Consider the following 11,684-nt stretch of genomic DNA (forward strand, 5'->3'; position numbering starts at 1 on the left):
TCAGCCTTGGAGGCAGGAGGACACATCGGCAAAGGCAGGAAGATCCCAAACCTAATTCTTTTGGCTGAGCTGGGGCACATCTAGAGGTTTCTAGAGACATGTGCCACCATTTCCACCTGGCCTTGCCAACGGGGTTAGACATCCTTACCTGCTGCGTAGCCACCAGTGCTAGAGAGGCTTGAGGACCTGGAAGGTGGTCTAGCTGCCCTCTAAATGATCTCAGTGGCCACCCAGCCAGCTGCCTTTGGGAATTGATTACTAGCTCATTTTCTTCTGCCATAGACTAGAGAGGCTCCTACCAGCTAACAGGTGTGCAGCATTTCACACTGACCTCTGGAATGAAGTGCTACCTCCTCCCGCAGCCATAAGGAATTCTCCTGGCTTGTCATCACTCCTGGTTTACCCTCTCAAAAGGGGCATTAAACCCCCTGGTCAGCATCTCATTTCCTGATCCAGTTCCGAGCAAGGAGACTAGGATCTTTATTGACTTTATAGTGGTTGGGATCACGTCCATGCTCTGACATCAGCTCCGAGACAGCACAGAAGCAGGACCCAGCCTTGCTGGAGCGCTGCTCTGAACAAGCTTCTGGGAAAAGACTCCAATCCCATCTTTGAAAGGAGGGGTACAGCCAGGTTGGGTTGCCATGTCCTCCTGGGGCTCCTTCTTAACACTGAAGAGCCCCAACCTCCTCTGCAACGCACCAGGGCTCTGCCACACAGCTTCCTCCACTCCACGTGTGTTCAAGGAGAGGCGGGATCCCTCTCCAAGCTACCCAGCAGCCTGGCAGGCTCCCTGGTATCTCCCTGAGCAAGGAGGATGCCTCCTGCTCCGGCTGGGGCTGGCCACCCAAGTCACTCCGAGAAATCTCATTTCATGCAAAATCAGAACCGATTTCTTTGGTAGAAGGGCCATTGCAGTCCAGGGAGACACCTCAACAAGTCTTTGGATTCTTTAGCCTTACAAATCCCATTGGACCAGGATGTCAGGTTGTGCTCTGCTCTTACTCGATACCACCAAAGTGAGGGGAAGCTTTCATCTCTCCTAAATCCAATTATAACCCAGGAACCAACGCGCTGTAGGCTCACGGGGCTTACAGATAAACAGATCATCTCGGTAGGGCTGCGGCAGAGCGGGGCGGGATGAATGATAGGCAGCGGGCTTACATCTGACTGGAGGATAAATAGAGTTCACTTGACTCACAAAATAATCACCTATGGCAATTTTGCTAAATTTTAAATTGCATCATTCCACCACACACACACACACACACACACAACCCCGCCCAAGGATTTACATGGAATTGACACAAATAAGTTCTATACAACATACAAACTTCATAGGAATGACTGAAGTTAATTCAGCCTTCCATCTGAGTGGAGCCAGGAGCAAAGAGGCATCCATGGCTCTGTCTCTTACCTCCAGCACAGGGGTTTGGCCAACCAGCTGCTTTTCATACACTGGGCAAACCAGAGGGACCCAGATCAATATTAAGAATGAGTCACAGCAGTCTCATTTCAAAGACCTCCCTTCCCTTTCTCCTCCTCTGAGCATGAAGTTTCATGAAGTTCATCATAGTCTGGCAGCAGAACTTAAAGTACTTTATGAAGGTATTAAATTGCACCATCATAATCTCCAGGGCATGGGGACAACCCAGAAGTGTGAGGGCAGGACGGGGAACCTGCCATCCATCACCCAACCACAGCCAGAGGCACTGATTCATATGTGGGCAGGAGTGGTCCTCCACCAGAGCGTGAGAGCCAGAGAGGTGTCCCAGGTCCCACCTCCACACAGCCCTATGCCTTCTCCCCCTGTTCCAGATCATTCTAGTGGAGAAGCTAGAGGAGCTCTGAGGTGGCCTGGGAACAATGCTCCGACCGGGACTAGCATAACAGCAAAGAGCAGTGACAAAACGTCCCCAAGGAGCCAGCACAGGTCTCCCACCCCCAGCACATTACCCAGCTTGCCACCCAAGGTGCCAGTTGATCACACCACCTGCTATGCCACAACCCTCCCCTTGCACCTACTATTACTCAAATAGCTGGCAGCAGGCGTGAACAATTACCAGCCAAGATCTGGATCAAGGACAACGTGATATAATTATTACCTTAATGGCATTTCAAGACTATCACCACCGGCTGGAAGTAAAACTTCTGCTGAGCGAGTTTAATAAGCATATCATCTAATATAATATTCGCACAGAAGGGCAGGGTGGCTTTAGGAAGGATTACGGTAGCTTTGCAGCTTTGCGTAGCTTTACATGGGATATTTCACATGCAACAGATAAAGCAGGATGAGCCCACGATAGCTGAAAACCCCGGCAGAGGCAGCGGCTTGTAATGCTACCTCCCATCTTTTAAGCAGGAGATTACAAGCTTACCCTGCATACAGAGACTGGGCGGCACCGGATCGGTGCTCCCGGTGCCTCCACCGTGGCCTCCACAATGCTGGCGGCCAAGCAGGGTCCCCACCGTCATGGTCACTGTGGTCTAGTAGCTGGCCATCTCCCTGGTGGCCAGCTGAGACCCGATGAAGGCATCACACCAGTGCATCATCCTCCACCAGCCCACAGCCAGCTCCAGACCTGCGGGTGTAAAGCCCTGCGATGAGCAGATCCAACCTCCTCATGCCCACATTCTGCAGAAGCTGGATGGGAGTGGGTCCCAGAGGGACCTGGGACTGGGTTAACTGGGCTCGGGGGAGCCTGGCTCTACATGCACCAGCTCTGCACAGCACGCTGAGTCCATATTCCCCCTTGGGCTGATGCCTTCCTCAGCCCAGGAGCTGTCACAGGCTCTGACCAAGTGGCTCGCACCTCAGAAGCAACCGGGCACGCAAGGCTTGTGCTTCCCTCCGGCATGAATTACTGCCACGGGAGCTGTGGGTAGGGAGTCACTAGGGATTTCCAGCTAGCCCTGCTGGTTAATGCACCCACGGGGACGTGAATCAAAGCAAAGGGAAGGCGTGCGATCGCACAGCAGCGCAAAGTATATATCGCCCGTGTCTAACCCCTGAAACTCCCAGCCACAAGGCACCAGGAACATTAAGGGCTGGGTGGGCGGTGGGGGGTGGGGGGGGGTCAGGTTTAGAGACCTTCCCAAACCTAAGAGATATCCAAAATCATTCTTTACGAGGGACTGCAAAACAGACAAGAGCTCTGCAAGAGAAAGAAGTACATCCCAAAATCCAGTGCGGTTGTCCCATGTGGAAGGTGCCTGCCAGCAGCTGAGATCCCAGACAGCCCTCTGCTCCGGCCAGCCAAGCCTTAGGTGACATCCAACATAAAGCACTTGCATCGCGCGGTGCCCCAGGAAGCATCCCAAAAATACTGCCTCGCTGCCTAATATATGCGTTGGGTTTTGCTCAGCTTTTGAACCATTGGGTCGCCTTGTCGTTAATTAATGCATCGCTAAAATTATGTTTGGGGGCTACTAAGGTTTATTGGGTAGAAAATTATTTCAAATACAGAGAGTAGGCAGTAAAGACTGGAAATATGTTTTCAAGTATAAAGCTAATTGCTACAGGGAATCCCTCTGGGATCCATTTGGAGCCCTTGCTTTTTTATTTCCTTCCTCCGTTAATGACCCAGCCAAGGTTTGTAAAACAGCAAATGCAAAATTGCGTGCCGATGATGTGATGCCCTGCATGCCAGCAGCCGGCGTGAGGTAGGATCCACTAGGTCTCCATGGTGGTGGTGGTGGCCGGGGCAGTCCTCAGCCACATGCCCTGTCGCAGCAGACCAGAGCAGCCTGGCAATGGTGGTGACCACAGAATCATAGAATTGTTTAGGTTGCAAAAGACCTTTAAGATCTCTGTGTTGGGTCCAGCTCTGGTCTCAGCCATGGGGGGCTGCTCACCATCCTTCTGCTCTCTGTAGGAATCCACTGAGCCGTAGGAGAAGCCCATCCCACCCCACCACCCTCCTGCTGATGTGGGCGTTTCTGGAGGGGAACCCCAAAGGCGGGCTCTGGTGCTCCCAGGAGAGCTTCACACAGGTCCCACAGCCACCCCAGTGCTGGCAACCGGGCTTGAGGTCTCCACTGGTCCAGAAGCAAGACTTCATGGATGCAGTCTTGAAAGTGAGACTGGCTTAAGGTCAGACCCGCCGCCAAAGGGCTTCACTTTTACATCCCAGCGACCCCAAAGTACCTGTTTGTCTGAGAAAAGATGTCCTGCCTCAGGGTGACATCCTGCAGGCCTCCAGTCATCCCAGCAGGAAGGAGCAAGTCCTTGGTTCCAGGAAGGTTTCCATTTCTCACCGGCAAGGTCACTCAATTAAGGAACAAAAGTAAAACCACAGTGACTTCCCAGCCTAGGCTCAGCCGCAATCAGATCAGGAATCGCCAAGAGGGTCTGCCTTGACGAGCATCTCCTGAGGATGCTGCAAAGGCAGGGGTCAAGAGCAAGGTCCTACCTGGCTCCTCGCCGTGATGCCTGGCTCCTGACGGGGACAGCAAAGCCTCCGCCGCACGCTGCCGCCCGGGGGGGTGTTCACGCATGCTTAAGTGCTTTTCTGGACTACAGCCCGAGTGAACTGAGGCGTTTTGAGTGGCACAGATGGGATTTTGCTTCTTTCTTTTTGTTTGTTTGTTTGTTTGTTTTTTATTTTGGCCTGACGGTGCCCTCTGAGGTGTAAATAAGTGCACAGTGGTGACCAGGACATGTGACTGACCTGGACAAACACAGAGCAGTTTCATTCATAAAAGCCATCCTTGCTCCCCACTCAGTTTGGTGAACCAGGGGGGCATTAAGCTGTCTTCCTTGCTATGTCCAGCCACCACCTTGCACTATCTTGTTTTGCTTCCTAGCAGCATCTCCCCCTACAACTGCCCCTCCTCCCAGCCCTTTTGAGGCGTGCAAGGTCTCAATGCAAGCCAGGCATCAGGATCCTGCTCCTGGTCTCAGCTCAGAGGGTCTAGATGTTGGCAGGGCTGCCAAGGAATGCAGAGGTGTGCTCATCCACCACCCTGGGACATCAGCAAACTGAACCTGTCACAACCCCTTGCCAGACAGGGCAGGCTGGAGTCACTCAGAAATGAGGATTTGCTGATGCTCCCTCTTCCTCCAGCAAAACAGTTGCCCTGGGAGCGTAGTGGCAGCCAGTGGCACTGGGGAGATGCTCCATCTCCCACAGATTTGGCCAAGACAGAGAAATCGAAATTGTGCCATGCTGCCCAAAACTACACACCTTCTAGAATTTCTCCTTCCAGAAATTACCAACAGGAGAAAGAAAAAAAAAAAGAAAAAAGAAAACAACCACAGCTGACAGCCAAAGCAACCCCGTGTGTTTTTTTTAAAGAAGCCACATGCAGTGAAGGGGGCCCACCTCATCCGGTGACCGTGCCCAGGCTAGAGCCCTGGCTCTGTCCACTCGCTTCCGACTCAATCCCTGCTACAACTGGAAGACAAAACCAAATCATTTCATCACCACTGGATCTTCTTTCACCTCCTGCTCCCACAGCTGTCTCTCCTGCCTGGGTCGCAGGCTTTTAGAGGTAGGAGCTGGCTCTCCCTAAGGGGATCTCCTAGCACTGGCATGGCCAGCATCAATTCAGCAGCAGAAATGTTTCTGGCATTAGTAGCCAAGTGGTGAGGGACCTTGTACACTTGAAAGCAAAGCCTGGTTTCAAGACATCTCCATCTGATGCAGCCCGTGTTAGGCAGAGCCGTGCCCAGCAGGCACCACCTCCTAGGCTCAGCACCATGCAATTAGTGTGGGGTTACGAAGCTTTCCTTTAACCGTGCCCTGAACGTGAAGCTGGTGGTTGTGGGCTCCCTGAGACCGTAGTTCAAACAGCTTCATCCCTCTGCCTTGGCGGCAGGCAGGCACATCTGCTCCCCGTGCGGTGCCGTTACAGAAACAACGCTCTTTGAAATGCAGATCCTGCCCTGCTTTGCTTCCCGCATCTTTGTAGGTGCCGGATTTACAATGCCCTCGCATCTTGATCATTGGCCTTACACCAAGGCCTGCTGTACCGTCTGTGTACGCCACGCTCTCGTTAGTGTTCGGGACAGCACAAACCCCGGGAGCCTTTTACCTCCCTCAGCTTCTCTTGACTGATGCTCAGGCAGGGAGATACGGTGCTGCGAAGCCCAGGGTCAGCGACAGCCGGCCAGATCACAGAATGCTTTTCAAGATCAAGTCCTTGGTTCAGAAAAGGAAAGCTGCTCAGAGGAGCAGTTATTCACATTTCTGTCCTGGTGCCAGCGAGGGCGAGATCACGAACGAAAGCAAATTATTACTCATGCAACAGCAGCTGGAGACATCAGTCCCCCTCTGGGCATGGGCAACCGCTGTGCAACAGGGAGCCGCATCCAGAGAGCTTCAGATGGAGATGGATTTGGGATCCCTGTGATGCTGAGGCTCGCCTCCCCCCCGACGCAGGTGTCTGCCCCAGCCTGTCTCCCCTGTCCTCCACCAACAATCTCAAGCTGCCAAGGGAACGTGGCTCACAGTCTGCTGGCAGATGCCCCATCCTTTTCAATTACATGCAGTCCAATTCTCATCAGGAGAAGGCAAGCCAGGAGGAAATGCCACTGAAGTCACTGGAGTCGTGCTGCACAGTCTGGAGCGAGCGGGAAGAGACGCTAAGCCTGGCCTACACACATTATTTGGGCTTCTGTCGCCTGCCCCATGCTGGCTCAACCCTCATGTAAATTTATGGCATCCATTCCCAAACTGGCAAGACACGTTGACAATTAATAAGAGGGACATGAGGAGATGTATCCTTTTTTCTTTAAAGCCAAACATCAGACGCCGTACCGGCCTCTGCTCCCTGCAACGGAAAGCCTGCTCTGAAACCTAGTCCCCAGCCACCAGCCTAAAAGCCAAACCACACCAGCAAACACCACCCATTAAAACACACAACTCTAGTTTAAACCTTCCCCAGACTAGAACCTTAATGGTTCATGGGCTTTGAGCTCTGAGCCCGGCTTAGCCCACTCACCGGGGACACACTGCAGAGGTGGGTACCAGCGCCGATATTTCTAGGGTGCATCCAACGTGCCCCAAAATTTTAGTAGCCACCAGCCAAAGGAGAGGATGCTATGGGGCTGTTCCTGCTGGCCCAGCTCCCAGATAAGAGGAACAAGCCCCCTTTTTTCCGCCTGCCCTCTCCCCAGGCTTAGGACGGCTCAGAAGGACAGCTCAGGACATCCAGGAGCTGCCCAGGATCTCCATCCCAGCGCTTCTGTTAGATCAAAGGGGCTGGAGATACAGCCATGCCCCAAGGCTGCAGGACAGGACCAAGGAAAGTCCAAAAGCCACCACTGTAACACAGCATGGGAAGCAAATGAGGAAGATCAGTGGCTTCATGAATTTCCTACTGCCTTGTAACAGCAGAGGAAATATTTCAGAAAATTCTAAGATCTGAGGAAGCCTGCAGGCACCCAAAGGAAGCCAAATAAAGCCCTGTGCTCCTTGTTGGCTGACCAGGAAAACTGCTCCCTGTCCCCAGATGTGGCCTCTCTCCACGACCTCAGAGAGAGCCAGGACCACCACCAAACCCAGGAGCCAAATTAGACATGGATGGAGGCAAGGATTCTTCCCTGGACCCCGCAGAGGCCAGCAGACACCTTGAGGCGTGGGGTTAACATAAGCTAAAGACAGCACAAACAAAGATCAATCTAGCCTCCCTTCAACACATCAGATACCCAAAAACTCTCCCCTCTGCAAAGGCTCCCAGTGAATAATCCTTCCCGTGAATATTGAGAGCTACCTTGAAACAGTGGCTGTCCCTTCCCACCCACCATGCCTTTTGAAGGCCACTCCAGAATGATCTCTTTCAAGCCTCAGAAATTGCTTCTAAAATCCTGTCTGAATTTATTTATGACCAGCTTACCACACAGGGATGCATCTTTCTCAGCCAGAGTCGTTACAAAAGCCACTGCATTAACAACTGGATGTCTTTTAAACCCTACCAGGGGTTAAACCTAATTCTGCCTACTATAAAAAGTCTGGGATGCAGCCAAAGTATTTGCCCTGTCCTGAGGCAGGGATCCTTAGTAGGACCCCCAGCCTTCTCCTTCCTCTGTCCCCTTGGGAGAAGCAGGAGAGCGACTGAACTTAAAGCCTGGTCCCATGCCCCAAAAGATGTATTTATAGACTCTGCGGCTGGAACGCCAGAACTTTTTATTTCACCTCTGCAAGGACTATTTTGGGCTTGTCTGCCACGCAGGCCAGGCCAGCAGCGAGCAGAACCCGGCCCTTCCCTTGCGCAGCGGTTGATACCAAGCAAGGAGAAACGTCCCCATCCAGACGTCTGCGGTGGGAGGAGGTCCCCATTACCTGCAGGACTATGGGGCAGCCTTTCCAGCCTGTACTGCAGGGGCTCAGGCCATTCTCCAAACCCCTTGCTGCTTACTAAGTGATTTCTACCCACCATTTCACACCAGGAAGGACCATTATGCTTCTGAGACCTTTTGGAAACTTAAATATTCAGAGACTATCAAGAGATTTGCAGCTGTGAGAGCCAGGAGTGGAGGGAAACGCTATCCATCTCCAGGAGGAGATGCTGAGGGGCTGAAAAGCAGTGTCAAGCCTCCGGGACCTCCTGGAGATACGCTGAGTACTGGGGCTGGCTGGGGACCCGGCCTCCAGGAGCACTACACCTGGACCATCTTTTATAAGGCCACAGGAATTCAGAGGGTCCTTCCCCCCCAGTAAAAGCTTGGGATTTAGATGCTCAGCGATACCGTTGGAACAATTTCCTTGATCTTTTATTACCCTGGTAAATAATTTATTGGGACAGCCATTTTAAAAAATCCCATAAAAGACCTATAAAACATATTTATCACACAACCCCCCACACACACGCTCTTTGGCTCCAACCAACAAGCTGAAAACTTGTTTGTATACTTCACTGCACATAAACTAACCAATGCCTTGTGACAGCTTTAAGCTTTTTAACAGCTCTCTCCCTGCTGCTTTTTATTTCCATTTTTCTCTGAGACTTCAGAAGCTAAAAAAGAACCCACCACAACAGGAGAGGTTTCGGCTTTTGGACAGATATTGACAATCAGGAACTGCCCCCTCAGCTTTCCTGACGCCTGATAACTTTAGCAAATGATGCTTCTTTTGGCCGAGAAACACAACTCGAAGCTGTGCTCATTCGTAGCATGTCGGGACACCGGGGCTGGCAGCCGTGCACAGAGGGATGGATGCAGGTGTGACCAAGGTGCTAGTGGTACAGGCATCAAACCACCTCTTGGTGCCTCAGTTTCCCTCCTGAGATCAGGAACATCCATAAGGCACTTCTGTCATCTTCTCCTGGCAGAGGGCATGGTCCTTTCTTTGTCCAAGACTTGAAATAAATGGAGAATCCAAAGAGAGCGCTGAGGAATGTGTTTTCCCACCCAAAACATGCACAAGCCACACACACCGAAGCTTTCTGTCGCTCCCTTGGATACCAGAGGATCCAGTCAGATGAAGCCAGGCCAGCAGGACAAGATCCCAGCCTGCTGCCAAAATACGAGCCCAGAACCCAAACCACACGTATTGCTGCGAGCAGGACGCTTGGTGCCAGGCAGCGCACAGCCTCCAAAAGCAGACCAAGATCTGCACTGTGCCCACAGACCCAGACCTCACCAGGGACAGCTTTGCCCTGCGAAACGCCAGCAAACCCAGATGACCTGGCATGGGACAGCCAACCTTCACAGCTGGGGGTGGGCTGAGGTGTGCTCCTCTCCCCACCAGCAAGGGGAGATGTGGGAGAGCAGAAGCGAGGCTGGATCAAGCCTGGAACCCCTCGACCATGATGCAGAGGTGACCTTCCAACCATGGAGAGAAGCACTCTGAGGAGGGGGAGCACAGTCTTCTCACACCAGCTCAGCGGAGCTGGCCATCAGAAGGCTGCCAGAACCAGGACAAGCACAGACGCCCAGGCACGCACTAAGCCTGCTCCAGATGGCATCTGTCAGAGGGAGCCAGGAGCTGTCTGGGTCACAGCGCTCCTCACGCACCATTTGGCTCTTCCCCATCCCCAGACATCTCCAAGTACCCTCATCCCAGTCCCGATTCCAACACAGGAGTGAGGTAATCCAGTAAAATGCCTTTTCAGGACACTTTTCAATACTGCCACTGTGCTACCCTCTTCACTCAGCTTCCCCCCTGCCTTCCCAAAGCCCACACCAGGCACTTGAGCTACAGCTGCTTTCATACCTGCGTGAGCCAAAACGCTCGTGCCCACACCGGCTGCCTCTCCGTAACGGCCGCTCTCTGCCTCCACCACTTGCTCTCCAGAGAGACCAGTTCAGAGCAAACTCGAGTGGCCAGCACGGCCATATGAAAAAGAACAAGCTATGGAAAGGTCGTCAGTGGTCAAAGCAAGCTGGGGCTGGGGCGTCTGCGTGCTGGACACCACTTCTGCCCACATTCAGTGCTACCGTGGCTATGGGTACGGGGCATGTGAGAGCTCCCCTGGGTCGGTGAAGGTAGTCCAGCTCCACTGTCAGCCAGTCCTTTGAGTAGACTAAAGCCCAGCAGAGCATCAGTTCTTCTGTGCTCACGGAGAGTGTTGATGCAGGGGGCAGAGAGCCCTCTTCTGTCACAAGTGTTGTCACTCTTCTCTCTCACCTCACCCCCTTCTCCTCCAGCAGCTCCCTTGTTACTTCTTCCTAATACCTCCCCCACCAGTCCTGCAGCCACCTCCCCCTGAATGCCAGCAAGACCACCAAGGATCCCAGCTGGTCTGGAGGACCCCCAGGCCCACCGCCCCGCGCAGCTCAGCACAGGTCCCAGCAGCAACGCTGTCCTGGGCGGAGGCCAGCAAGGATGCATCGCCCACAGCAGGACCATCACATTTCCCTCCTTCCTCCACCGGGGACCTTCATCATTACCATCAGCAGAAGGAAGCAAGATGGACACTATGAGCTGCAGTATGGATTAGATCTCCTGAAGTTTTCCTGGGACGGAGATCCAGCCCGGCACTGCAGACCTGAACAGATCCTTTTGGCCAGGGGATGGACTGTGGCCAGCCCCGGAGAGGCCAGGACTCCAGGCTCAACTCGGACCTCTCCCACCTTCACTGAGTCACGAGCTCCTTTGGCTGCTGCTTCCAAACTGATGAGCACGTTAGCAGTTCACTCTGTTTGAGATTTAAAAGTCAAACCCTGCCACAGGAAATTAAAAGATAATGCAAGGAATTATTTAAAAAAATTAATCTTTATTACTCTCCACTCCCAAGCTGCTAATAAAAAAATGTGTTCCTCATACAGTCTCTATAAAAACAGGTTATAAAGCAGAGGAAGAGGGGAAAGCAGACGCTTTAAAAAATCGACTTTCATCCCTCCGCCCTGCCTGCCTGCCATAGCCATTCATCTGCACCTGTGTGTCAGCTCCCAGTAGCTTCCAGCCCAGTCAGCCCCTTTTACCCTGCTAGGTAATTATTCCCCGTTTCAATCCAGTCCCCCTTGTCCCCCCAGTTTTACATCTCCAGAAGATCAGCAACCCTGGCCCAGAGAGCAGCCTAGAAGGTGGTTTAATGGTACACCTTCCCTGCTCCAGGTATCTCCGAGCACCGTATAAACCAGGATGAATTACAGCTCGTTACAGAAAGGGCAGGCAATCAGGAAGCAAACAAAGTAGCTATTACAGAAGACAGCAACAGCTCCACAGCACCGGAGCAGGGTTGAAACATGCAGGAAACCGTGCCTGAAAGAGAGGTTTCCAAGGATCCACGGAAAGCAT

General features: G+C 52.7%; 1 long non-coding RNA gene across 1 annotated transcript; it reads right to left on the reverse strand.

The window, feature by feature from the left end:
* Positions 1 to 2,023: 2,023 nt before the first annotated feature.
* On the reverse strand, positions 2,024 to 4,513 carry LOC114010546 (uncharacterized). Its single transcript, XR_003552013.2, has 3 exons — positions 4,413 to 4,513; positions 4,148 to 4,268; positions 2,024 to 2,582 (listed from the first exon to the last, which is right to left on the reverse strand). It is a non-coding gene; the product is annotated as an uncharacterized LOC114010546 (long non-coding RNA).
* Positions 4,514 to 11,684: the final 7,171 nt, after the last annotated feature.

This window comes from Falco peregrinus, chromosome 10, assembly GCF_023634155.1.
Source record: "Falco peregrinus isolate bFalPer1 chromosome 10, bFalPer1.pri, whole genome shotgun sequence".
NCBI lineage: Eukaryota > Metazoa > Chordata > Aves > Falconiformes > Falconidae > Falco > Falco peregrinus.